The following is a 27,023-nucleotide window of genomic DNA, read 5'->3' on the forward strand; positions in this document are numbered from 1 at the left end:
ACTGTCTGGTTTAAAAAAAATGAAGATGTTTCATAATGTTCTCTGCTGTGTGTGGTGATTTAAGACTTCATTAAAAACTTCATTACTGTTCTTTACCAGGGAACAAGAGTCCAATGTAAAAAGGGCTATCTGAGATGCACAAGACCTCTCTTCTTTGACCATGTTTACTTATTGTTTGAAGCTATAATTATTAGCAAAATTTAACTTGGCTAAGATTGTGGATTCTTGTGATTTTGATTTGGCAAACTAATTTTGTAGCTTGACACACATGCAAAGAAACACAAATGTAAATTTTCATACCTCATATTGACTGCAAATTTGTTTCAGATTTAAGAAAAATTTTGATTGAGGTTTGATATACACATGTCAAATGATGATATTTTAAAATTCACTATTTGATAAGCTTTGACAAATGTGTACAAATGTTGAGCAAAAATAGAAAATTTAATTACCACAGAAAGGGCCATTCTTTTTTTTTTTTTTTCCAAACATGATCCATTCTTCAACCAACAGCAATGACTGTTCTTACATTTATCACCACATTTCAGTTTTGCTTCATCTTATTAAGTACTGGTGGATTTTGTTCTGGTAGGTAAATTATCAGAGAATTTTCTTGATCTTTTGGAGGACTGGGTTTTAATTTTGTGAAAGAGGCTTGTTGAGATTTATTCTTTATCTTTTTTTCTTCAACAAAACCCTTCACCCAGAGCTTACTCCTTTTTTCAACTATTTTCTTTCCCCCTAAGAGCTTGCTATTAAAGTATGTCCCCTGTGAGTATGTTTGTCATTCAGTCATGTCCAACTCTTTGTGACCCCATGGACTGTAGACCACCAGGCTCCTCTGTCCATGGAATCTCCCTGGCAACAAGAATACTGGAGTGGGTTGCCATTTCCTTATCCAGGGGATCTTGACAACCCAGAATCTTCACCATCTGAGCCACCAGAGAACACTAAAACATGTCATCCTTGCATTTTACTAGAAGGCCATAGATAGATACTGTTTGGAATTTTATTATTTTCCTGCACAGTAAAAGAGAGTACAATGTGTATTTTAAGTATACTTTTATATAATTTTGGAAATCCACTCTTTGTGGCTCTCTTGTTTCCAGAATTTCCCCTTCAACTTCCAATACCTCTGATAGCCCTAAACATTGATCACTTTTCTTGTATCTAAGTAAGAGAGTCATTTTCTGCTTTCTCTTTTACTCCCCTATTTGGCCCTATTTCTTTTTCACTCCCCTATTTGAGAAACTTTCTTAAGAAAATACAGCTAAGTATGACATACAACTAATTTGCTTATCTTTTCTCAAAGATGGTATCCCTGGAGGTTCAATATATGTTGAAATGTTCTAAATAATTATTTTTTTTATATTTTATATAGACTTGGTAACTGTTATCAGCTAAAGGTATATAAATTCACTCTTCTGTGACCAGAACCAGAACTCCAAGTTGTCTGTCTTAAAGAGTTCAAATAAAGTGTTCAATCAAAATATAAGACATTACACATTGTTAAAATATATCTGACACACAGATCTTTTAGATTTGTAAGTTTCAGAGTGACTTTATTGGGCTGCTTATTTTCTTAACATGAATTTCTAAAAAGAGAGTTAACTACGTACCCTATAGACAAAGACTTTACAAACTGGTTGCAATGTAAGTTATGCATACACAATTGTGAGGAAGTACTTGAATAATGTCAATAATACTGATAATAATAATAAACAAATTGTGACGTGAAACATGAAAGCTATTCCGCAAATTGCAGATGTGACACTCTTACCTAATCAAGATGTCAAGGTATAAAGCATTATTTGAGGATCATATTTTTAAAAGTATAATTCTATTCTCTTTAGTAATATGACTTTTTATTCAGCTCAATATTCTTTTATTTTTTAATTCCTCATTATCATTTTATTTGACTTTTATTTTTGTAGTTATTTATACTACTGCAAAAGCTAAAATCCTATATAAATAATAAATTATTTTATTTTTCCAAATAAAAATACATATAACTTCACTTTACTTCTGAAGCAAAACTCCATTAACTATAATATGGTTTAATTAGTGAAAGCGAGGAAAGACAATTTTCAGGAAAAAGTTTTTGTAGATATTGAAAGATAGTACTAAATAAATAGTTAAGAAATACATTGACATTCCTATCAGTTAGGTTCAGTTCAGTCACTCAGCCGTGTCGTACTCTTTGCTACCCCATGAATTGCAGCATGCCAGGCCTCCCTGCCCATCACCAACTCCCGGAGTTTACTTAACCTCATGTCCATCGAGTCGGTGATGCCATCCAGCCATCTCATCCTCTGTCATCCCCTTCTCCTCCTTCCCCCAATCCCTCCCAGAATCAGGGTCTTTTCCAATGAGTCAACTCTTCGCATGAGGTGGCCAAAGTATTGGAGTTTCAGCTTCACCCTCAGTCCTTCCAATGAATACCCAGGACTGATCTCCTTTAGGATGGACTGGTTGGATCTCCTTGCAGTCCAAGGGACTCTCAAGAGTCTTCTCCAATGCCACAGTTCAAACGCATCAATTCTTCGGCGCTCAGCTTTCTTCACAGACCAATTCTAACATCCGTATAAATAGCTTTTAAAAACTGTGGAGGAAAATACTGTGAAGGAGTTACATTCACAATTCTTTTTTTTTTTTTTTTTTTCCTAAGTAACAGGAAACATGGAAATACAACATCAGTACTCTAGGGAGTGGTTTTGTTTTTCTGACAAAGATCTAAGAACAGGGACTAAAGTATCTGCCTCTCCCAGTCTCCATCCCATAAACTTGACTTGAACACATGCACTTGAAGGAAAAAAAAAAAAAAAAAAGAATAGATAAAATACATGAAGATAATTAAAGACATTGTGTGTCAAGCAATAAAGTAAACTAATGCCTTACAAATAGTAAACTCACAAGGATTGCACTAAATTTACCCTACTTTACTGTCTGGTGAGAGTTCTTAGGATGTTCCATAAGGAAGGGAAAGACAATCAAAGCCTGCCAGTCCCCAGGAGTTGCAGAGATGGAGCTGGGCATCTGGGGAGAACAAAGGCAACAAAGTTGACAGAACACAGTGCCAGGAAACTGCCATACAGACAGAGACCTACATCTCTGTAGATGGTCATGGACTCTTAAACCGAGCATCAGTGTTCTTATGTGAGGAATTTACCCAAAGTCAGGGAAAACACAATTTCAAAGAACTAGAGGAAACATTCCTCACATCCCATACTTGGGCAGAATTATTTAGTATTTTTAACAGCCAGAATGGAAAGTCTCATAATTTATGGGCTACCAGGTATAGCATGACTGAAGTGACTTCGCAGCAGCAGCAGGTATAGAAAGCAATCAGAAAGGCTTTGCATTAATAAGAGTGAGATATATGCCCTGGAATAAATATTTCTATGGGTTTCCCAGCTGGCTCTGTTAGTAAAGAACCCACCTGCCAATGTAGGAGACAAAAGAGGTGGATTCGATCCCTGGGTCGAGGAGATCCCCTGGAGTAGGAAATGAAAACCCACTCCAGTATTCTTGTCTGGAGAATCCCATGGAAACAGGAGCCTGGAAAGATGCATTCAATGGGGTCTCAAAGAGTCAGACACAATTGAAGTGACTTAGCATGCACACACACAAATACTTCTACAGTTTTGCCTAAAAAAATAATCTTAACTGCAAGACTGAAAAGGATTAAACTGTTTCCAAGTGACTTAACTGCATCTCAGAAGGAAAAAAAATGCACATGCACATCTATAGGACCATTAAAATATCCAGTATTCAACCAAATAAAATTGACAACGTATGGCATACTACCCCCAAATTACAAAGCATGCAGTGAAGCAGGAAAAAAAAAAAAAATGAAATTAAATGAAGCAGGAAAAAAGTCAATGGATAAAGACTTAAACAGAAATGAAACAAATGATACCATAAGTGAACAAGGGCATTCAAAGAGTTATTATAACTACATTCTTTATAGATAAGAATCCTGAGGAAAACTTGAACAGGTTAAGTAAAGTCGTGAATAAAAAAAGAATACATGAATATGTGTTCTATAAAAGCAAAATACAAGGTCAGAGTGGAAAATACACTGGATGAAATTAATTGCAGTTTGCATAATACAGAATTAAAGCTCAGTAACTTTGAAAACACAGTTTCACTAAGATTAATTTTGTAAAAATTAGGGTTTCCAGAAAATGATACAAGACTAATGCAAGTAAAAAGCCCAGAAATTAGTGGAATCTTTCTGAATAAACAATAATCAGCCCACAAACACATTATCTCCGTTTTATTTTAATCTGGATATTTTGAATGTTGATAGAAATTTAACTTTAGTTCTCATCAGGATTAAATATTGAAGATATTTTTACTGTTGATTGCTTTCCTACAGACGCATAGTTTAGTCAGTAAGTACCAATAAAAGTACATTTCTATTTTTCCTACACAGATTTTTTTTTGTTTTGCTTTCAATATTTTATGAGAGACATTGGTACTAAATTAAATTCTCACATAATTTTTTAAAAATAACAGAAATTATCAGAGTGTATTCTAAATCCATTAGAGTTCCTGGCAATTTCATATTAATTGCTCACATCTAGAGATCAATAAGGTGAACACTGTTTAAAATAGTAAACTCAGTTATTGTGAGATAAAAATGAAATATCATTTGCTGTAAGTTCATATTAAGGCAATGTTTAGACTATCACACTTTGGAAATGTTTTAAATAAATTTTTCATAAACTAGGTTTTAAAATAATTTTAAATAATTAGATGTCATAGATTAGAATCAGTATCAGTAGTTGTATATTAAACCATTATATTAAATGAGTTTCATATTCCTGATTTGATATTAGAATCATGGAATGCTGGATTTCTTAGAGAATGTGAAATCAAGTGGGCCATCACTACAAATAAAGCTAATGGAGGTGATGGAATTACAGTTGTGTTATTTCAAATCCTAAATGATGCCGTGAAAGTGCTGCACTGAATATGCCAGCAAATTTGGAAAACTCAGCAGTGGTCACAGGACTGGAAAAGGTCAGTTTTTCATTCCAGTCCCAAAGAAAGGCAATGCCAAAGAATGTTTAAACTACTGCAAATTGCATTCATCTCACATGCTAGCAAAGTAATGCTCAAAATTCTCCAAGTGCCGCTTCAAGAGTACATGAACCGAGAACTTCCAGATGTTCAAGCTGGATTTAAAGGGACCAGAGGGACCAGAGATCAAATTGCCAACATCTGTTGGGTCATCAAAAAGCAATAGTTCAAGAAAAAACATCTACTTCTGCTTTATTTACTATGCCAAAGCCTTTGACTGTGTTGATCACGACAAACTGTGGAAAATTCTTAAAGACATGTGAATACCAGACCACCTTACCTGCCTCCTGAGATATCTGTATGCAGGTCAGGAAGCAACAGTTAGAACTGGACATGGAACAATAGACTGGTTCCACATCAGGAAAGGAGTATGTCAAGGCTGTATATTGTCATCCTGCTTATTTAACTTATATGCAGAGTAAATTACATGAAATGCTGCTTGGGATGAAGCACAAGCTGGAATCAAGATTGCTGGGAGAAATATCAATAACCTCAGATATGCAGATGGCACCTCTCTTATGGCAGAAAATGAAGAAGAACTAAAGAGCCTTTTGATGAAAGTGAAAGAGGAGAGTGAAAAAGTTGGCTTAAAACTCAGCATTCAGAAAACTAAGATCATACATCTAGTCCCATCACTTCATGGCAAATAGATGGGGAAACAACAGAAACAGTGAGAGACTATTTGGGGGGGCTTCAAAATCACTGAATATGGTGAGTGCAGCTGTTAAATTAAAAGACACTAGCTCTTTGGAAGAAAAGCTATGACCAATCTAGACAGTATATTAAAAAGCAGAAACATTACTTTGTCAACAAAGGTCCATCTAGTCAAAGATATCGTTTTTCCATTCATCATGTATGGATGTGAGAATTGGACTGTAAGAAAGCTAAGTACTGAAGAATTGATGCTTTTGAACTGTGGTGCTGGAGAAGACTCTTGAGAGTCCCTTGGACTGCAAGGAGATCAAAACAGTCAATTGTAAAGGAAATCAGTCCTGAGTATTCATTGGCAGGACTGATGCTGAAGCTGAAACTCCAATACTTTTGCCACCTGATGCAAAGAACTGACTCACTGGAAAAGACCCTGATGCTGAGAAAGATTGAAGGTAGGAGGAGAAGGGGATGACAGAGGATGAGATGGTTGGAAGGCATTACCAACTCGATGGACATGAGTTTCAGTAAGCTCTGGGAGTTCGTGATGGACAGGGAAGCCTCGTGTGCTGCTGTCCACGGGCTCACAAAGAGTGGGACATGACTGAGTAACTGAATTGAAGTGAACTGAACTAAAGTGTTCAGAGAAGGTTTGGAGAAATGTTAATGATTATGTACTCATTGTGAAATGTCTCTGCCTATATGTTTTCTAATGTATCTGTCTAATATACACACATGTGTTCAGAGAGAGACAGAGGCAGAAACAAAGACAGACCTTTATATCCTGAATGCTTATGATATGGTCACAATCTTGTTCCCTGGTAAACACACTCTGAGATTAACTTGAAGTAGTTTATTGAAGTGTATTCTTGGGAACAATTTTGAGGAATAAGGGAAACATGATTTGGAAGAAGATAGTATTCAAAGAGGAAAACCTATAGTGGATGGTTCTTCTGAGTTGTCCTGAAAGCAATCATCTGAGGAAAGGGGGAAGGGTCTCTGTGCCCTGTGAATTGCATGCTCTTTGCTGTCTCCAGGGAGGAAATTCAGCACTGAGCAAGCATCTTCTAGATATGGGCTATTTTCAGAGAGGGAAGCAGCTAATACTCGGGATCTGGGAGAATGAATGTCTCTATCCAGAGGGCTATCTCGCTGGTATCTCCCAGAATCCACTGAAGTAATTAATTTCCAAAGATCATTCTTCAGGAAAAACACTTTTTTTTTTTTTTTCTCATTCTGGCATTTTTCCCATGTAAATGGATTTTAATTCCATAAAACTTGGATTCATCTCTGAAACTTTATTCACTGTGACACAGAAGGGTTTATATGAATTATCTGGTTGACAAATCTGAGAAGAATAAACAATATTTTTATTGAATCTGTCCTCTGTGATGACCTAGAAGGGTGGAGTGGGGAGGTGGGAGGAATGTTCAAGAGGGAAGGTACATGCATATACACATAGCTGATTCACATTGTCACACAGAAGAAACCAACACAGCATTGCAAATATCCTCCAATTAAAAATACATTTAAAAATTGTTCAAAAAAAAAATTGAGCTACCAATAGGCTGCATGTCATCTCCCAGTTCTCCAGAGGTTGTAGATGTGTAGATTCACAAGAGAGGTTGAGATCTTCCCAAATTTATCATGACAAGTACAGGGTAAAAAAATTATATTTGTATTATATCCTATGGCTTTAGATCTTATCAGTAATAGGGTATGAAATTTTTGCTCTCATATGCCATTTTTGAGACTTATTTCTTTATTCATTTCAAAATCTAGGAAAAGAAAAGTGAAAATGTGTTGGACCTCCTTACAGAAGCAAACCAAAAACTGATACATTTGTCTGGAACTTTATTGTAAAAGAAAATGAAGTGAAATTTAAAAGAAAGTGAAATATACATGCAAAGTAACTCTTGTTAGGGCAAGTATCTTGGGTTTGGGCCACTTATTTAAAATGTGAGCATTTTTGTTTCATTTTTGTGTGTGCATGTGTGTGTTTGTAGACAACAATATTGCAACAGTGTTTTAAATAATCAAATTAAGTATAAGCTATATATATTTAGGGTGTAAAACTAAACTGTTCAGCATGGTAAATTCTAATTAGTTTTGCAAAGCATGAAATTCCAGAATTGAAATTTTTTAAAAAGCTCTATGGATAATAGGAGAACATAAATAGCATTATTTTCCTTTTGAATCATGATTTTGGTGTCATATACAATAGCTCTTCTCTAAATTCTAGGTCACAAAAGCTCTCCTATGGCTTCTTCTAAAAGTTTAATAATTTTATATGCACAGACTTGGTTCACTTATAATTTTAATAAAGTGCAAGGTCTGGTTGAGATTTATTTCCTAACCCATAAATATTCTCTCAGCATCAATTGTTGAAGTGAACATATTCCCTACATTGAATTCCTTTAGCACATTTGTCAAAAATCCCCTGGCCCTACTTGTGTGAGTTTATTTCTTGACTCTATTCTGTCCTTTGATTTATATATCTATCATTTCATCAGTATCACAGCCTTGAATAATGTAATTATATAAGTCCTGGAAAAGGGTAGAGTGATCCTTTCTATTTTGTTATTCTTTATCAAAATTGCTTTATTATACTAGTTCCTTTGTTCTTCCCCATGAATTTTAGAATGATAATATTTAAATCTACAAAACATCTTGCAGGTGTTTTGAATTACATTAAACATATACATAAATTTGGAGGGATTTTAAATCTTGCCCAAGTTGAGTTTTCAATTTATGAATACAGTATGTCTCTCTGCATGAAGAAAGTCTGACAACTCCATTTTTCTAAAAGCTTTGCTCACTTTTTTCTTTGTGTAACATTTTTGTTAATTCTAGCAATACTTCAAAATTTTATTATTATTATATTTGCAATGGTGAACTATGATTAGTGATCTTTGATGTTGCTATTATAATTGCTTGGGTACCCAGGAACCAAGCTTATGTAAGACAGAAAACTTTATCAATAAATGTTGTTGTATTCTGACTGCTTCTCCAACCAGCTGTTCTCTCATTTCTATCCCTATCGTGTGCCCCTCCCCCATTCCCTGAGATGCAACAATGTTGAAAATAGACTAGTAAATACTTCTGCAATATTCTTTAAGTGTTCAAGTAAAAGAAAGTCATGTATCTCTTACTTTAAGTTAAAAATAAGGGGTAATTAAGCCTAGAGAGGAAGAATGTTGTAAGTCATGATAGGCTGAAAGCCAGGTGTCTTACACCAAACAGCAAAATTCAGAAGAAATCTTAAAAGGGGACTCCAGTGAACATACAAAGGATAAGAAAGTGTAACAACCTGTAAGAATGTGTAACAATCTTACTTTCAATCTTTATGGAGTAAGTTTTAGTGGTCTGTGTAGAAGATCAAACCAGCCACAATACACCCTGAAGGCAAAACCTGGTTCAGAACAAGGTCCTAACTCTATTCAATTTTTCTGTGAAGACTGAGAGAAATGAGGAAGGTGCAGAAGGAAAGACTGAAGTTAACAAGGGTTGGCTCATAAGATTAAAGGAAGAAACTCTCTTTATAACATAAAAGTGCAGGGAAAGTAGCAAGTGGTGATGTAGAAGTTGCAGCAAGTTATCCAGATAATTTGGATAAGATAAAAATGATGACAACTACAGAAAAGAAAAAAAAAAAAAGACTTACAATGTAGAAGAAACACTTTTTATATTGGAAGAAAATGCCATCTAGGACTTCCAAAGATAGAAAATCAATGCCTGGCTTCAAAATGTCAGATATAAGTTGACTCTCTTCTTAGACATCAATGCAGCTGATGAGTTGTAGTTAAAGTCAAGCCCCATTTACCATTTCAGTAATCCCATGGCCCTCAGTGATCAGTGCAAAGAAATAGAGGAAAACAATAGAGTGGCAAAGACCAGAAATCTCCTCAAGAAAATTAGTGATACCAAGGGAACATTTCATGCAAAGATGGGCACAATAAAGGACCTAATAAAAGTAGAAGGTATTAAAAAGAGGTGGCAAGAATACACAGAAGAACTATAAAAAAAGATCATGACCCAGATAACCATGATGGTGTGATCACTCACCTAGAGCCAGACATCCTGGAATAGGAAGTCAAGTGGGCCTTAGGAAGTATCACTATGAACAAAGCTAGTGGAGGTGATGGAATTCCAGTTGAGGTAATTCAAATCCTAAAAGACGATGCTGTGAAAGTGCTGCACTTAATGCAACAGCAAATTTGGAAAACTCAGCAAAGGCCACAGGACTGGAAAAGGTCAGCTTTCATTCCAATCCCTAAGAAAGGCAATGCCAAAGAATGCTCAAACTACTGCTCAATTGCACTCATCTCACATGCTAGCAAAGTAATGCTCAAAATTCTCCAAGCCCGACCTCAGCAGTATGTGAACCATGAAATTCCAGATGGCCAAGATGAATTTAGAAAAGTCAGGGGGACCAGAGATCAAATTGCCAACATTCACTGGATCATGAAAAGAGCGAGAGTTCCAGAAAAAAAAAAAAAAAATATATATATATATATATATATAAAATTTCTGCTTTATTGACTATGCCAAGGCCTTTGGCTGTGTGGATTGCCACAAATTGTACAAAATTCTTAAGGGGATGGGGATGCCAGACCACCTTACCTGCCTCCTGAGAAATCTGTATGCAGGTCAAGAAGTAACAGCTAACTGGACATAGAACAATAGACTGGTTCCAAATAGGGAAAGGAGCACGTCAAGGTTGTATATTGTCACCTGGCTTACTTAAACTTGTTTATGTAATATATTACACAAAATGCTGGGCTGGATGAAGCACATGCTGTAATCAAGATTGCCAGAACATCTAGGTTGCTCCCATGTTCTAGCTATTATAAATAGTGCTGCAATGAACAATGGAATACATGCATCTCTTTCAATTTTGGTTTCCTCAGGGTATATGCCTAGGAATGGGATTGCTGGGTCATATGGTGGCTTTATTCTTAGTTTTTTTTTTTTTTTTTTTTTTTTAAGGAATCTCCATACTGTCTTCCATAGAGGCTATATCAACTTACATTACCAACAGTGTAAGAGTGTTCCTTTTCTCCAAACCCTTTCCAGCATTTACTGTTTGTAGACTTTTTTATGAGGGGCATTCTGATCAGTGTGAGGTGATAGCTCATTGTAGTTTTTATTTGCATTTGTCTAATAATGGTGGGATGGGGAGGGAGATGGGAGGGAGTTTCAGAAGAGAGGGGTTATATGTATATCTATGAGTGATTCATGTTGAGGTTTGACAGAAAACAGCAAAATTCTGTAAAGCAATTTTCTTTCAATAAAAAATAAAATAAAAATAAAATAAACTTGTCCTTCAAGGAGGGAAAAAAAAAAAAAAAAGATTTCCAGGAGAAGTATCAACAATCTCAGATATGCAGATGACACCACCCTTATGGCAGAAAGTGAAGAACTAAAGAGCCTCTTGATGAAAGTGAAAAAGGAGAGAGAAAAAGTCAGCTTAAAGCACAAGATTTAGAAAACTAAGATCTTGGCATCTGGTCCCATCACTTCATGGCAAATAAATGGGGAAACAACAGAAACAGTGAGAGACTTTAATTTGGGGGGCTTCAAAATCACTGCAGATGATGACTGCAGCCATGAAATTAAAACACACTTGCTCCTTGGAAGAAAAGTTATGACCAAACTAGACATCATATTAAAATCAGAGACATTACTTTGCCAACAAAGTTACATCTAGTCAAAGCTATGGTTTCTCCAGTAGTCACATATCAATGTGAAAGTTGGGCCATAAAGAAGGCTGAGTGGCAATTCCAGAAAAATAAATGACCCAAACAAAAAATGGGCCAAAGAGCTAAACAGACATTTCTCCAAAGAAGACATACAGATGGCTAACAAACACATGAAAAGATGCTCAACATCACTTATTATCAGAGAAATGCAAATCAAAACCACAATGAGGTACCATTACACGCCAGTCAGGATGGCTGCTATCCAAAAGTCTACAAGCAATAAATGCTGGAGAGGATGTGGAGAAAAGGGAACACTCTTGCACTGTTGGTGGGAATGCAAACTAGTACAGCTGCTATGGAGAACAGTGTGGAGATTCCTTAAAAAACTGGAAACAGAACTGCCATATGACCCAGCAATCCCACTCCTGGGCATACACACTGAGGAAACTAGATCTGAAAGAGACACATGCACTCCAATGTTCATCGCAGCACTGTTTATAATAAGCATGGAAGCACCTAGATGTCCATCAGCAGAAGAATGGATAAGGAAGCTGTGGTACATATACACCATGGAATATTACTCAGCCATTAAAAAGAATTCATTTGAATCAGTTCTAATGAGATGGATGAACCTGGAGCCCATTATACAGAGTGAAGTAAGCCAGAAAGGTAAAGACGAATACAGTATACTAATGCATATATATAGAACCTAGAAAGATAGTAATGATAACCCTATATGCAAAACAGACAAAGAGACACAGATGTACAGAACAAACTTTTGGACTCTGTGGGAGAAGGTGAGGGTGGGATATTTTGAGAGAACAGCAACAAAACATGTATATTATCAAGGGTGAAACAGATCACCAGCCCAGGTTGGATGCATGAGACAAGTGCTCAGGGCTGGTGCACTGGGAAGACCCAGAGGGGTCGAGTGGAGAGGGAGGTGGGAGGGGGGATCGGGATGGGGAATACATGTAAATCCATGGCTGATTCATGTCAATGTATGGCAAAAACTACTACAATATTGTAAAGTAATTAGACTCCAATAAAAAGGTAATTAGCCTCTAATAAAAATAGATGGGAAAAAAAAAAAAAGAAGGCTGAGCAGTGAAGAATTGGTGCTTTTGAACTGTGGGGTTGGAGACGACTCTTGAGAGTCCCTTGGACCGCAAGGAGATCAAACCTGTCAATCCTAAAGGAAACCAGTCCTGAATACTCATTGGAAAGACTAATGCTGAAGCTGAAACGCCAATACTTTGGCCACTTGATGTGAAGAAGTTGACTTATTGGAAAATACCCTGAGGATGGGAAAGACTGAAGACAGGAGTTGAAGGGGACGACAGAGGATGAGATGGTTGGATGGCATTACTGACTCGTTGGACATGAGTTTAAATCCAGGTTTTCATGGTGGACAGGGAAGCCTGGCATGCTAGAGTCTATGGGGTAACAAAGAATGGGATAAGACTGAGAGACTGAACTAAACTGAAGACCCTTAGGAAATATGTTAAATATGCTCTCGTACTCTATAAATGGAAAAACAAAGCTTGAATGACTGCACATTGGCTTACAACATGGTGTACTGAATATTCTAAGTCACTCTTGAGAGCTACTATCTCCTTTAAAAGTATTATTGTTTATTGATGATTTAACCTGTCAGCCAAAAGCTCTGATGAAGGTGTGTAATATTATGAAATTTATGTTGTTCTCATGCCCACTCACATAACATCTATTCTGCAGTCCGTGGATCAAGGAATAATCTGAAAATTCAAGTCTTATATATATCAAATGTGTTCTGATGGATCTGAGCACAGTAAATTAAATACCTTCTGGAAGGGATTATCCAATTTAGATGCCACCAAACACATTTACTGTTCTTAGAAACAAATCAAAATATTGGCATTGATAGGAGTTTGGAAGAAATTGATTCCAACCCTCATGGATGTCTTTAAGCGGTTAAGACTTAAGGTGGAGCAAGTGCAGATGTAGTAGAAATAGTAAGATCGAGAATAGTGATAGTGAGAATAGTGAGATCAAGAATTAGAAGTGGAGCTTGAAGATGTGACTGAACTGCTGTGATCTCATAATAAAACTTTCACAGAAGAGTTGCTTCTTATGGATGAGCAAAGAAAATGGCTTTTTGAGGCAGAATGTCCTCCTGGTTGAGATACTGTGAAGATTGTTAAAATAACCACAAAAAATTTAAAAATATTACATAATATCTTTGATGTAACAGCAGCAGTGTCTGAGAAATGAACTCCAATTTAGAGAGAAGTACTACTGTAGATGAAATGGCATTACATACTACATAGAAATTATTTGTGAAAGAAAGTAAAAAGTGTGGCAAACTTTGTTATTGTCTTATTTTAAGAAATTTTTGCCACAGCCACCTCAGCCTTCAGGAACCATCATCTGATGTGTCAGCAGTCACCAAGGCCCTGGACTTACCAAGTGTTACGACTCACTGAATGCTCATGTGATGGTTAATATTTTTAGCAATAAAGTATCTTTTAATGAAGATATATACATTTGCTTTGTAGACATTATGTTATTGCACACAATAGACTAAAGTATAAACTTAATGCACTATAAAACCAAAAAAAATCTGTGACTTGTTTTATTGTGGTATGTGAAATGGCCTGGAACTGAATTCACAGTATCTTAAAAGCATGCTTGTAAATTTTTTTTATAATATTACCTTTTCATGGTGCATTAGGGATCTTTCATGCCTAAAATTGATGAATTGTGTTATTTAGTTAGTTATTGTCAGTTCCACTTTTTTCAATTTTCATTGAATTTATTTTTGAAGAATGAGATACTTCTCTCATTGATTTTTGTCTATCTTCTTTTATTTTCTGCTTAAATTTGCTTTTTCTTCTCTTATCCATAGTGTGTTTTTTATCTCTTGCTTTGGGTTCATTTTGCCCTTGCTTTTCTTATTTCTTGAGGAGAGAGCTTAAATTATTGATTTGAGAACTTTCCTCTATTCTGAGATATGGTAAACAGTGTGTGGCATAAATTTTCATTTCAGCACTGCTTAGCTGTGACCTATAAATTTTGATATGCTATATTTCTATATCATTCAATTCAGTATATTTTTGTTTCCCTTAAGACTTACTCTTCGACCTTCATTTTATTTAGAAGTTCATTGGTTAATATATAAATGAGAAAACTCAATTTAGAGATTAAGGAATTTTTCCAGAATCATGCAGGCAGACACTCTTCGGCTTGTATCCTATAAACCTGGTTGAATTTCCTCATGATAAGGAAGAGAAATTTGGCTTTGACTTACTTTGGGCAGTTGTTGTCTAAAAACTTCTGTTTGGTAGACTGTCCTTTATTAATCCTTTTACTAAAGTAAACAGGCTTTTCTAGGGACTTTATTTTCTGCCTCAGCTGAGTTTTCCAGGATGCCAACATCTTTTTCACCCAGACCAGAATATATCAGCGAACAAAATAAAAAACATGGAGCTTAATGACTTGTTTTTCCTTATGTTCCAAGATCTTGGGCCAGACGGCCTTCTTCTGACTATCATTCTGAGTCTCTTATGATTTTCCTGAGTTTTCAGATGTACTTAGTTGTGGGGATAGAGAAAAGTGCAGCATCTACATCTTGTTCAGTTGTAGTTTTAAAATTGACTCCTTTGCATATAAAACACTATTTTTGTGGCCCCTTTTTCAGATATGAAGTACTTAGATAAAATAACACTTCCTCTATTAAGACTTTTTTTTTCATTTTAAATCTTACTTTCATGAAGATTTAATTTCTCTCTCATGTATTCAAAAATATCTTATACAAATCTCAATTATAGTACTTATCCAGCTTAAATATGAATATATTAAGATCACATGTCTCCCTTACCTAAAAATTTGATCCAGAAAGCAAGGAGCATGCCCTTAAACTTTGTACTCCTATAACTATGCAAAATAACTCTTGTATAGTAGGATATTAATAAGGGAATTATAATAAGTTTATAGAATATGAATAGCCTCTGGCTCCATGATTTTATTTAACCTGTCTGAAATGTGTCATTATTTATATATTAATTGTATTAATATTTAAAATATTTCAAAGATTCTTTTTAACTGTTGAATGCTCTGCCTTTACCAAGCTAATATAAGAAACATGATCATATGATGAAAAACAAAGTGACTCCAATTATTCAAGACATTTATCTCAGAATAGTTTATGCATCAATCTTGACAGCATATAAACATTCATTTTGCTCATACTACATTGTTTTAAGATATGTGTTACTATTTGTAGGTTACTTCCATTAAAATATATGAAAGTGAAAGTTGATCAGTCGTGTCCAACTATTTGTGACCCCCACAGACTATACAGTCCGTAGAATTCTCCAGGCCAGAATACTGGAGCAGGTAGCCTTGCCCTTCTCCAAGGGATCTTCCCAACCCAGGGATCAAACCCAGGTCTCCCACATTGCAGGCAACTTCTTTACCAGCTGAGCCACAAGGGAGCACAAGAATACTGGAGTGGGTAGCCTATCCCATCTCCAGGGGATATTCCCGGCCCAGGAATCGAACCAGGGTCTCCTGCATTGCAGGCAGATTCTTTACCAACTGAGCTCTAAAGGAACACTATTAAAATATATAGGTAGTATTTATTGACAAAAGCATTTTCTAAATAATCAAGAGGTGTATCTTTCCAATTAAGATATAGAAAAAAAAATTAACTTCATTTGGGAAACACAATCCAGGAAGTTAAAAATGCAATGAATAACTTAATTGGCATTTTATTTTATCTTCTGAAGTTTGCTATCATCTATAAGATGGTGAATATTTATGAACATGAGATATTGCATGATTATTTAAAGCATATTTTAAAAAAATAACATTGGGCTCAGAAATCATGTTCATTCCTGGACATGTTAAGGAAAATTTCATAATAAAAGATTTAAGATATTTATGTTAAATTGTATAATGGACAAACTGTTAGAACAATCCAAGTGAAAGAAAAAAATGTATGTGAAAAAAACTTGAATTTGATTAAAGTTGTAACAGCTAATATGGTATTTTGAAAAATAGGAAAATACTATTAACCATATTATGCAAAATAATTTCTATCTTTTGGTAAATGTGTTTTAATGAGGCTACTAAAAGAACACTGCTAAGGATGAAGTGTTTTTTGTTTGTTTGTTTGTTTGCTTGTTTTGTAGTTCACCAAAATTGAGTAGCCAGATTGCTCTTTTACTAACTTGTTTTATTTTTAAAATAGAAAAAAAAAACACACATTAAATGTAATATAGGAGAAAATTAAAATGAAAACAAAATGCATGAAAAGGCTAAAATATGGAAAATTGCAATTTTGGAACAAATACATGTGGATAGAAACTAACAGAACAACACAGATCAAAATGTATTACAAAGTCTCTATTGTTATAAGTACTATTCACTTTTTTATACTGAGTAAAATTGTGTTTTAATTAGTAATATTACTTTATGTGTTGATATTCATTATTATAAATGTCTTAAAATTTTAAAACAACAGTCAAATTCTTCTAATCACATTTATTGTACACTACATCAGGTGATGTACTGGAATAAGCACTTATTGCCTTGTGAAGACCTATTGTTTGCAAGTTCATGAATCATGCAGGTCAGTAGAAATTACATCATCAGCTTGACATCAGCTATGGAGATTGGTTTAGAAATCAGTGAGGGAGACAAACTGTTTTGGTTCCCTCCCCAAAGATATTTGTTATTTACTATTATTTACAAGATCACCATTGATTACATTTAATTCATTTTATTATTTTAATTGAGATGTGATTGACATGCAGTTATGTTTCAGATATACAACACAGATTCTTAATTTTGAAATGTTATGTCATTTATAGTTATTATAAAATGTTGGCTATATTCTCTGTGTTGTGCTATATAACCTGCATCTTATTCATTTTATACATTATAGTTTGTACCTCTTAATTCCCTATCTCTATCTTGTCCATTCCCCCTTTTCCCTTCACATTAGTAACCACTAGTTTGTGATCATATGTAATTTAAAATAAAATAGTTTCCTCATATACTTATATATACACATGTAAACATATATACAGACAACTTACACATGTATACATACATACAGATATGTGTAAACATATGTATATACATATTATAAGTACACATATATATGTGTGTGTGTATGTGTGTAAGTTGCTTGAGTCATGTTCAACTCTTTGCAACTGTATGGACTGTAGCCCACCAGGCTCCTCTGTCCATGAGATTTTCTAGGCAAGAACACTGGAGTGGCTGGCCATGTCCTTCTCCAGGGGATCTTCCTGACCGAGAGATAGAACCCACAACTCTTGTCTCCTGCATTGGCAGGAAGGTTCTTTACCACTAATGCCCCCTGGAAAGGTTGTGCCTACATATATATATACACATATATAAATTATTGAAAACATATTTACATATAAAGAGAGTGTCAATATCTGTTTTCTCATATATATATATATATATATATATATATATGAACATATATTTGTATACAGGGCTTCTCAGGTGGCTCAGTGGTAAAGAATCTGCTTGCAGAGCTGGAGACACAGGAGATGTGAGTTTGATTCCTGGGTTAGGAAGGTCCCCTGGAGGAGGGCATAGCAACCCACTCCAATACTCTTACCTGGAGAATCTCATGAAGAGAGGAGCCTGGTGGGTTACAGTCCTAGCGTCACAAAGAGTGGGACATAACTGAAGCAACTGAGCATGCACATATGCACATGTAAGTATATACATATATATGGACATATAAATAAGTTGAAATTGAGGCTCAGATATGGATCAGTTTCTAATATACAGCAAATTATTTGCTTTTACATTCACTTATATATATTTCTTTAGAAATTCACTTATATATATTTCTTTAGAAAATGTATCTATGTATAAAAATTAATGAATTGCTTTTTGCTAAAAGTATTCTATTGTGTATACTTATTTTAAGTGTTATAGGCTTGTTTTTTTTTTTTTCTTTTAAATGTGTGCAGTTACATTCTTTGCTATCACATGCTAGTAAAGTAATGCTCAAAATTCTCCAAGCCAGGCTTCAGCAAGATGTGAACAATGGACTTCCAGATGTTCAAGCTGGTTTTAGAAAAGGCAGAGGAACCAGAGGTCAAAGTGCCAACATCCGCTGGATCATCGAAAAAGCAAGAGTTCCAGAAAAACATCTACTTCTGCTTTATTGACTATGCCAAAGCCTTTGACTGTGTGGATCACAATAAACTATGGAAAACTCTGAAAGAGATGGGAATATCAGACCATCTGACCTGTCTCTTGAGAAACCTGTATGCAGGTCAGGAAGCAACAGTTAGAACCTTAGGACATGGAACAACAGACTGGTTCCAAATAGGAAAAGGAGTACATCAAGGCTCTATGTTGTCACCCTGCTTATTTAACTTATATGAAGAGTGCTGTGATTCATGGGGTTGCAAAGAGTCAGACACGACTGAGCGACTGAATTGAAATGAACTGAACTGAACTGAAGTTAATGCAAAGATGAAGCCCTATAAAAGAATAAGCTCCCAATTAGCTATATGATAATCTGTCTTATTTATAGAAATAATACTTTTTCATCTAAATAAGTTAATACACTTGATATTCTTAGTTTCTCCAAATAGCTAGCACTATATATATATAAACAATGTATAAATAAAATAGCTTGATCTTCCAAGACCAAGTATTTCAATACATAAAGATTTTCATCAAAACTAATCCTGTGGTTAATATTTTAAAACATTGTAACTGCACAATATTTTTATTGGCAATCAGTTCAGTTCAGTTGTTCAGTCGTGTCCGACTCTTTGCGACTCCATGAATCACAGCACGCCAGGCCTCCCTGCCCATCACCAACTCCTGGAGTTTACTCAAACTCATGCCCATCGAGTCGGTGATGCCATTCAACCATCTCATCCTCTGTCGTCCCCTTCGCCTCCTTCCCCCAATCCCTCCCAGCATCAGGGTCTTTTCCAAAGAGTCAACTCTTCTCATGATGTGGCCAGAGTATTGGAGTTTCAGCTTCAGCATCAGTCTTTTCAATGAACAATCAGGCTTATTATCAAAAGTGAATATTTATATTTCTGATATTTAAATCCTTGTTAGTTGTACTTTGTCATGTGTTTTCCTCAGAAAATATGTTCTATTTTCGTTAGTACCATTTCGCTCTTCTAAATTAGAGTTTGCATTGTAAGTGTTGTATATAGTGATAAACACAGACATTTTGATTACTCTTTTATTGATCTATTGCACATAAACCAAAATTAATTTTAGTTTAATTAATATTTATTAATTTTAATAAGAATGTTAATATTTTATAATCTTTTTAAATTGTTTTTTCATTGATAAATTATTTTAGTTAGAAAATAAATGTTTATACACTTCTAGTACTTAAATAAAATTTCATGTAGATATATTATTATATAGTATGGTGAAAGAACAATGAAAAATTAATCCTGCCTGACAGATATCTGCTCATAGTTTTCACTTCTGTGTGTGTTTGTATTTTCATTTTACACTTGATGAAGAGTAGAGTAAATGTGCTTAGTCTCTTGTCCATAACCCAAAATTCAATCTTTGATATATAAACATACATGAAACCGTGCGGTCAGCAGAATTTCTGATAGTGGGAAAAGCACATTTCATTTCACAAATTCTTATCAGTTTTATAGATGTGAGTTCAATATCATGTAAAATGTTTACAAAATGATCCCAAATTCACAGGTGTTCAGTTTCATCTTTAAACTATTTCTTCCTTCTAATTCATTCCAACTTTTATTGGCTTTAATGTTCTCAGCTTCATAGATTTGAAAATCCACTTTTAACTTCCAGATTTTAAATGATGTGCTTGTCAGCATTTAATAGCTAAGTACATCACTTCCCTGACTTTTTAACTGATGCTTTTATCAGCTAAGGACTCATTTTACTCAACTGATTTCCTGTTTAACACAACTATTAATTTCCACTGGGTTTCAGAAGAACAGTAAATGTTATTCATATGTGTCATGAGAAATTTTACTTTTCTGGAGAAAAAGAAAAGATTTTTTTTTTTTTTTTTACAGTGTACATTTTCCACTCAGAATGCCTCAGTACTAACTGTGTTGTAATCAAGTTTTCTCTTAGTGGATGAAAGTTACTTAGGACAATGATAAAACAGCTTCTCAATTATTTATCATCTCTGTGTGACAGCAGACTGTTGCCTAGAAGGATCTGTTTCCATTTAAATATAAGAGTCTAAAAAAAAAAGAGTCTATTATTTAAAATTTATATAAAATCTATTTTCATAATTCTTTTTGACTTTTCAGGTTGATAGAATTCACCTTTGACCTAGTGCTTTTTCTCCATTAACACCATATTGATGGCTAATGGTATAGCACAGGACAGACAGGAACAAAAAGCAAAAGCAGCAGCTATATTTTGGGTTACTGATAGAAATAAAAATTAGCTCCATATATTCTACTACACACTTTGGATTTATTAAATATATCAGGGAGTTTTTAAATAAAATTTAGTACGCTAATTATATGCAGACTTACATGTTCAGACAAGAGTGGCATATAAATTGAAAATTTCACAACAAATCTCCCTGGTGGCTCAGCTGGTAGAGGATCTACCTGCAATGTGGGAGACCTGGATTTGATCCTTCGGTTGGGAAGATCCCCTGGAGAAGGGAACAGCTACCCATTCCAGTATTCTGGCCTGGAGAATTCCATGGTCTCTTACCGTCCATGTGGTCACAAAAAATCAGACATGGCAGAGGACTTTCACCTTCACTTTAGATTTGGATTATTAAATAACAATATGGAATGAAAATAGAAACATATATTAATAGAGATGCACCAGTTAAATTATTTTAACGCTTATCAAATATGAACAAAAATTATGTGAATGACTCAGAGGGGTTTTTATGTTTCTAAATAGTGACTGACATATATTTACATGCAAATTTCACTTTTTGTAGCAGTAAAAGGAGCTCCAGATTATTTTCTGAAATAAATCAAAACAAACTACATAACTGTATTTTAAAAGACATTTCTATTAGTCAAACACTCATAAATACTAAGTATTTTTTTCAAATATTTGTTAGAATGTACATTTTTCCACCTCCACTAAAATATATTCACTTTTTGTAGCAGTAAATATGGCTCCAGATTATTTTCTGAAATGAATCAAAACAAACTACATAATTGTGTTTTAAAAGATGCTTCTATTAATCAAATAGTCATAAGTGGTAGGTATTTCTTCATCTATTAGCTCAATGTACAATTTTTTTCAACTGCACTAAAATATGTGTGCTTGTGTGATACATAGCTTCAGTCGTGACTCTTTGTGACCCTAAAGACTATAGCTCACCATGCTCCTCAGTCTGTGGGATTCTCCAGGCAAAAATACTGGAGTGGGCTGTCATGTCTTCCTCCAAGAAATTTTCCTTACCCAGGGATCGAACCTGCATCTCTTACATTTCCTGCATTGGCAGGCATGCTCTTTACTACTAGGACCACCTGGAAACCCCCTCACTAAAAAATATAATTCGGGGAGAGAAAAACAACTTATGTAAGTTTTCTTTTTTGTAAGTTTTTTGTTTATTTATTTATTTTTACAGCAGAAAATGAAGACGAACATTTTATGCATGAAAATTACTAGCTGTCTTGCCAAAACTGATGTTTTAAGGAATTTGATTTGTATTGTTTTTCTGAATATTGTATTTCTGATTTCAGTTGGAACAGACAAAAACAACAATTATATTAGTTTCAACACATACTTTGTACATGGAATGATTAGTAAATATTTTTAATTATCATGTTATTTGTTTACTGAAAGCATTATTTTCTAAATATAGTAAATTTATTTTCTAGAAAGTAAGAACACCTGCACATGACAGTGGTCTTAGGAATGACTGGAGAAAAAATGGTCATTTGGCAAAATTTCCCTACAGAATAGTTATGCCAGCATTTGCAGCTGAAATCCAAATGCTCAACAGATGGCAAGCTGAATAAGGTGCAATTGAAGATAAAATACATTGTTTGAGGGGAAAAAAGTATATGCTGATGGAAAAGAGATGATACCAAGGAGGAATATTAAGAAGATTTCTTGAAACAATAGAAGAAGAAGGTCAATCTAAGTCATATTATTAAAATTTCATGCTAAGCAAAAGTAATGGGACCCTGCTGAACTAATTTCAGCTTTAATTTATGACATGACCTTTGAGCCAAAATGTAACAATGTAATAAAGATACATCTTTATTCTAAGATAGCTTTAGCTCTGTAGTAACAGTAATTAGTTTCACAATAGATCTGTATGAATATTATACTTTAGTGCATGCATTCATATAAACTCAAGCCATCAAGACACACTATTTCCATTTACTTATTCTGTGATACTGCTTCATACAAAATTTGATTCATATTTTTTTAAAAAACTGATTTACTACAAACATTAAATACTTAGGCAACTTACAAATACTATCAGAGCTTATGTAAATTATTTTCTGAAGATTAGCACTCTGCTTCCATGTTTGTATTAGGACTTTCATTACCTACACGGGAGTTGTTGAAAATAATTCTTACATTCCTGCTCTCCCAATGTTCATACCAACATTTTTTCATTGTTGACATTTTCTAGTTAATAAATTTATCTCTACTTTTCCAAAGCAATAAGTGACATCTTTAATATAACCATTACTGTAGCAAGTCAAACTTGAAGACCGATTATGATGGCCAACATGATTTTGAATGAAATGGTAAATTGTGTGAACTAATTTGTGAATAGCACCAATCTATTAGGACTTAATTTATCTGTATTTATTCTGAATTGTTCATAAACACAAACATACTAACATTAATTTTTTATAATTTATCAAAAAGTTAATTTAATAATTTATCATTAATGGACTATGTTAAAGAAGCTAATAAGAAAATTATTCCATTCATTTTTAAAATTTATTTTTCTGAGATATATGTATATTTTCTGAGATATTCATTTTCAGAGATATGTGTACAGTGAAGTTAAACAACTAGGTGGTTGCAATGACCAAAGCAAAAGCTTTTAACAATAGTGATAAGGTTCAGTTTCATAAACTAGTGAAATTGGTCTTTCTCTTATATTCAGCATTGTACAAAATATGGATGCTTTTGTTTTCAGATGATATCATAGTGGTTTAGAGCTTAGTTTCTGGAGAAAGAAAGAGTCTCCTATCTTTTCTCCAATCAATGCGTACATTATAGGTAACACATTTAGCCTCCCGTACCTCAGTTTCTTCATGTGTAACATAACTTACTTCCACTGGGAACACTCAGACACACGTTGGCAGCATGTGGGAGACAAGAAGGTATGATAATCAGGAAGCAGGGCTCATTGTGGGCCATCTTGGATGCTGATTACAGCATCTTCTTAAAAGAACTCTTTCTCACCTAATATGGTTGTCTGTTATCAAGCGGATATAGTCTCATCATTTCTCCATATATTCCTTCAAGGAAAGATATCCTTCAAGGAAAGGATGACTTCAAGAGAGGTTCAGAAGCCAACAGGATTGCTACTGTTACCAATGACAAGGTCATCACCAAGAGCTGAGGAGCTGAGGCTGCTCCCCAGTCTGCCCATAGCGTAGAACATTAAGTCACCCAGCTTTGTCTCAGGCCTTAAGAGCTAATGAAATTTTCCCTGCTGAATTCTGAATTTCAACTTACTTTGGATCTGTAACCTGTTTTGCTCTTTTTTCCCTTTTAACTTCATTCTGGAATGGAATGCCTAATGCTTGCCTAGGCAACAATTGTATTTTATTTTTATTTTTTTTTCCCATTTATTTTTATTAGTTGGAGGCTAATTACTTTACAGCATTGCAGTGGTTTTTGTCATATATTGAATTAGCCATGGATTTACATGTATTCCCCATCCCGGTCCCCCCTCCCACCTCCCTCTCCACCCCATCCCTCTGGGTCTTCCCAGTGCACCAGGCCTGAGCACTTGTCTCATGCATCCAACCTGGGCTGGTGATCTGTTTCACCCTAGATATACATGTTTCTAGAAGCAAATTACTTGTTTTCTAAGTTTCACAGGTTTACAGATGGAGAGGAATTTGCCTCAGCTGAAAAATAGTCAGTCTCACCCATATCTTATTTTTTTAATTTATTTATTTTAATTAGAGGCTGATTACTTCACAGTATTGTAGCGGTTTTTGCCATACATTGACATGAATCAGTCAATAGGTGTACATGTGTTCCCCACTCTGAACCCCCCTCCACCTCTCTCCCCATCCCATCCCTCAGGGTCATCCCGGTGCACCAGCCCTAAACACCCTGTCTCATGCATTGAACCTGGACTGGCGATCTGTTTCACATATGATAATATAAATGTTTCGATGCTCTTCTCTCAAATCATCTCACCCTCACCGTCTCCCACAGAACCCACAAGTCTGTTCTTTACATTTGTGTCTCTTTTGCTGTCTCACATATATGGTCATTACCATCTTTCTAAATTCTGTATGAATGTGTTAATATACTGTATAGGTGTTTTTCTTTCTGACTTACTTCACTCTGTATAATAGGTTCCAGTTTCATCCACCTCATTAGAACTGATTTGAATGCATTCTTTTTAATAGCTGAGTAATATTCCATTGTGTATATGTATCATAGTTTTCTTATCCATTCATCTGCCGATGGACATCTAGGTTGCTTCTATGTCCTGGCTATTGTAAACAGTGCTGTGATGAACATTGGGGCACACATGTCTCTTTCTTTCTTTCTTTCTTTCTTGCTTGCTTTCTAAGTGTCTCTTTCAATTCTAGTTTCCTCGGTGTGTATGCCCAACAGTGGAATTGCTGGGTCATATGGAAAACAGTGTGGAGATTCCTTAAAAAACTGGCAATAGAACCCATATTTTATTTAGATGATGTTGAAGATGAGATTCAGGATGTTTTGAGTTTATGATGTGTATATAAATTTTTTGTAGTTTGATGCTGTAATGTGTTAAGACTTTGGGAGATACTGGGATGAGCTGAATATATTTTGCATCAGGAAAGGCATGGTTTTTGAACTAATGGTTGAATTGTGTCATGTGAATGTGATCTTATTTAAAAATAGGATCGTTCATAAATTTAATCCTATTGCAGTAAGGTCATTCTGGGATAGGGCTTCCCTGGTGGCTAGAACAGCAAAGAATCCACCTGCAATGCAGAAGACCTGGGTTTAATCCCTGGATTGGGAAGATCTCCTGGAGAAGGGAATGGCTACCCCCTCCAGTACTCTTGCCTGGAGAATTCCGTGTACCGAGGAGCCTGGCAGGCTATTGTCCATGAGGTCACAGAGGGTCAGACCTACTGAGCTATTAACACACTTTCACTTTCATTCTGGCATAGGGTGAGCCCTAATTCAACATACTAATGTCTTTATAAGAACAGAAAAAGAGCAAAGATAAAGGAGGTGAATGTGACATGATAATAAAGGAAGAGATTGGAGTTATATGGCCACAGGTTAAGGAACATTAAGGATTGCCAACAACTGTCAGAGTCTAAGGAAAAGATCTGAACAGATTATTTATCTGAGTCCCTGTATAGTCACCAACTCTGCCAACATTTTGATTTCAGACTTCTGCAGTCCAGAACTGCGAGACAATATAGTCCTGTTGTTTTAAGTCACCTCAGCTCTGGTAATTTTTATAGCAGCCTTAGGAAGTTAGCACAAAAGCATAGAAACTTGTTGGTAAACATAAAATTTCATAGGGTAATCTCCCATCAAGAGCTCAATTATGATACATAATTGAATATCATAAAATCATGATTAGTCAATTGAGAATTCCAGAACACAGTTTTAGGTTCTTACATATCAGGATACAGACAACTAGCAGAGGCTGACTGGCATAATGTAATGAGAAAAAGAACTAAATACTTTACATTTGCCTTCAAGTTTTCTATCTACATTCTTTAACCAGATGGGTAGGTGTGAATTATGATCCATTTGTGGAGGAATGGTCCCTTCTCTTGTTTAGAAATTGACTAATTTTCATGCAGAGACTGACAAAATATTTTCCATGTTTGTATATGACAAAATAGTGATATATATATATATTAACTTACAAATTTAATGTCCTGTATATAAAATTCTTGAGAGGAAAGAGTGGAATTTTTACAGTAAATCCAAAACAAATATCAAAAAATAACAACAAAATTTCCTTATCTGTCCCTGAGAAACCTGTATGTGGGTCAAGAAACAACAATTAAAATCTGACATGGAATAACAAGCTGATTCAAAATTGGGAAAGGGGAACTTCAAGGTTGTGTTTCATATTGCCTGTTTATTTAATTTACGTACAGAGTACCTCATTGAAAAGCCAGGCTGGATGAATCACAAGCTGGAACCAAGTTTTCCAGGAAAAATATCAATAACCTCAGATGATATTACTCTAACAGCAGAAAGTAAACAGGAACCTATTGAGGCGGGTGAAAGAGGAGACTAAAGGTCATTTAAAACTCAACATTCAGAAAACCAAAAATCATTGCATCTGGTCCCATCACTTCATGGGAAATAGAAGGGGAAAAGGTGGAAACAGAGACAGATTTTATTTTCTTGGACTCCAAAATCACT

Source organism: Odocoileus virginianus, chromosome 8 (assembly GCF_023699985.2).
Source record: "Odocoileus virginianus isolate 20LAN1187 ecotype Illinois chromosome 8, Ovbor_1.2, whole genome shotgun sequence".
NCBI classification, from domain to species: domain Eukaryota; kingdom Metazoa; phylum Chordata; class Mammalia; order Artiodactyla; family Cervidae; genus Odocoileus; species Odocoileus virginianus.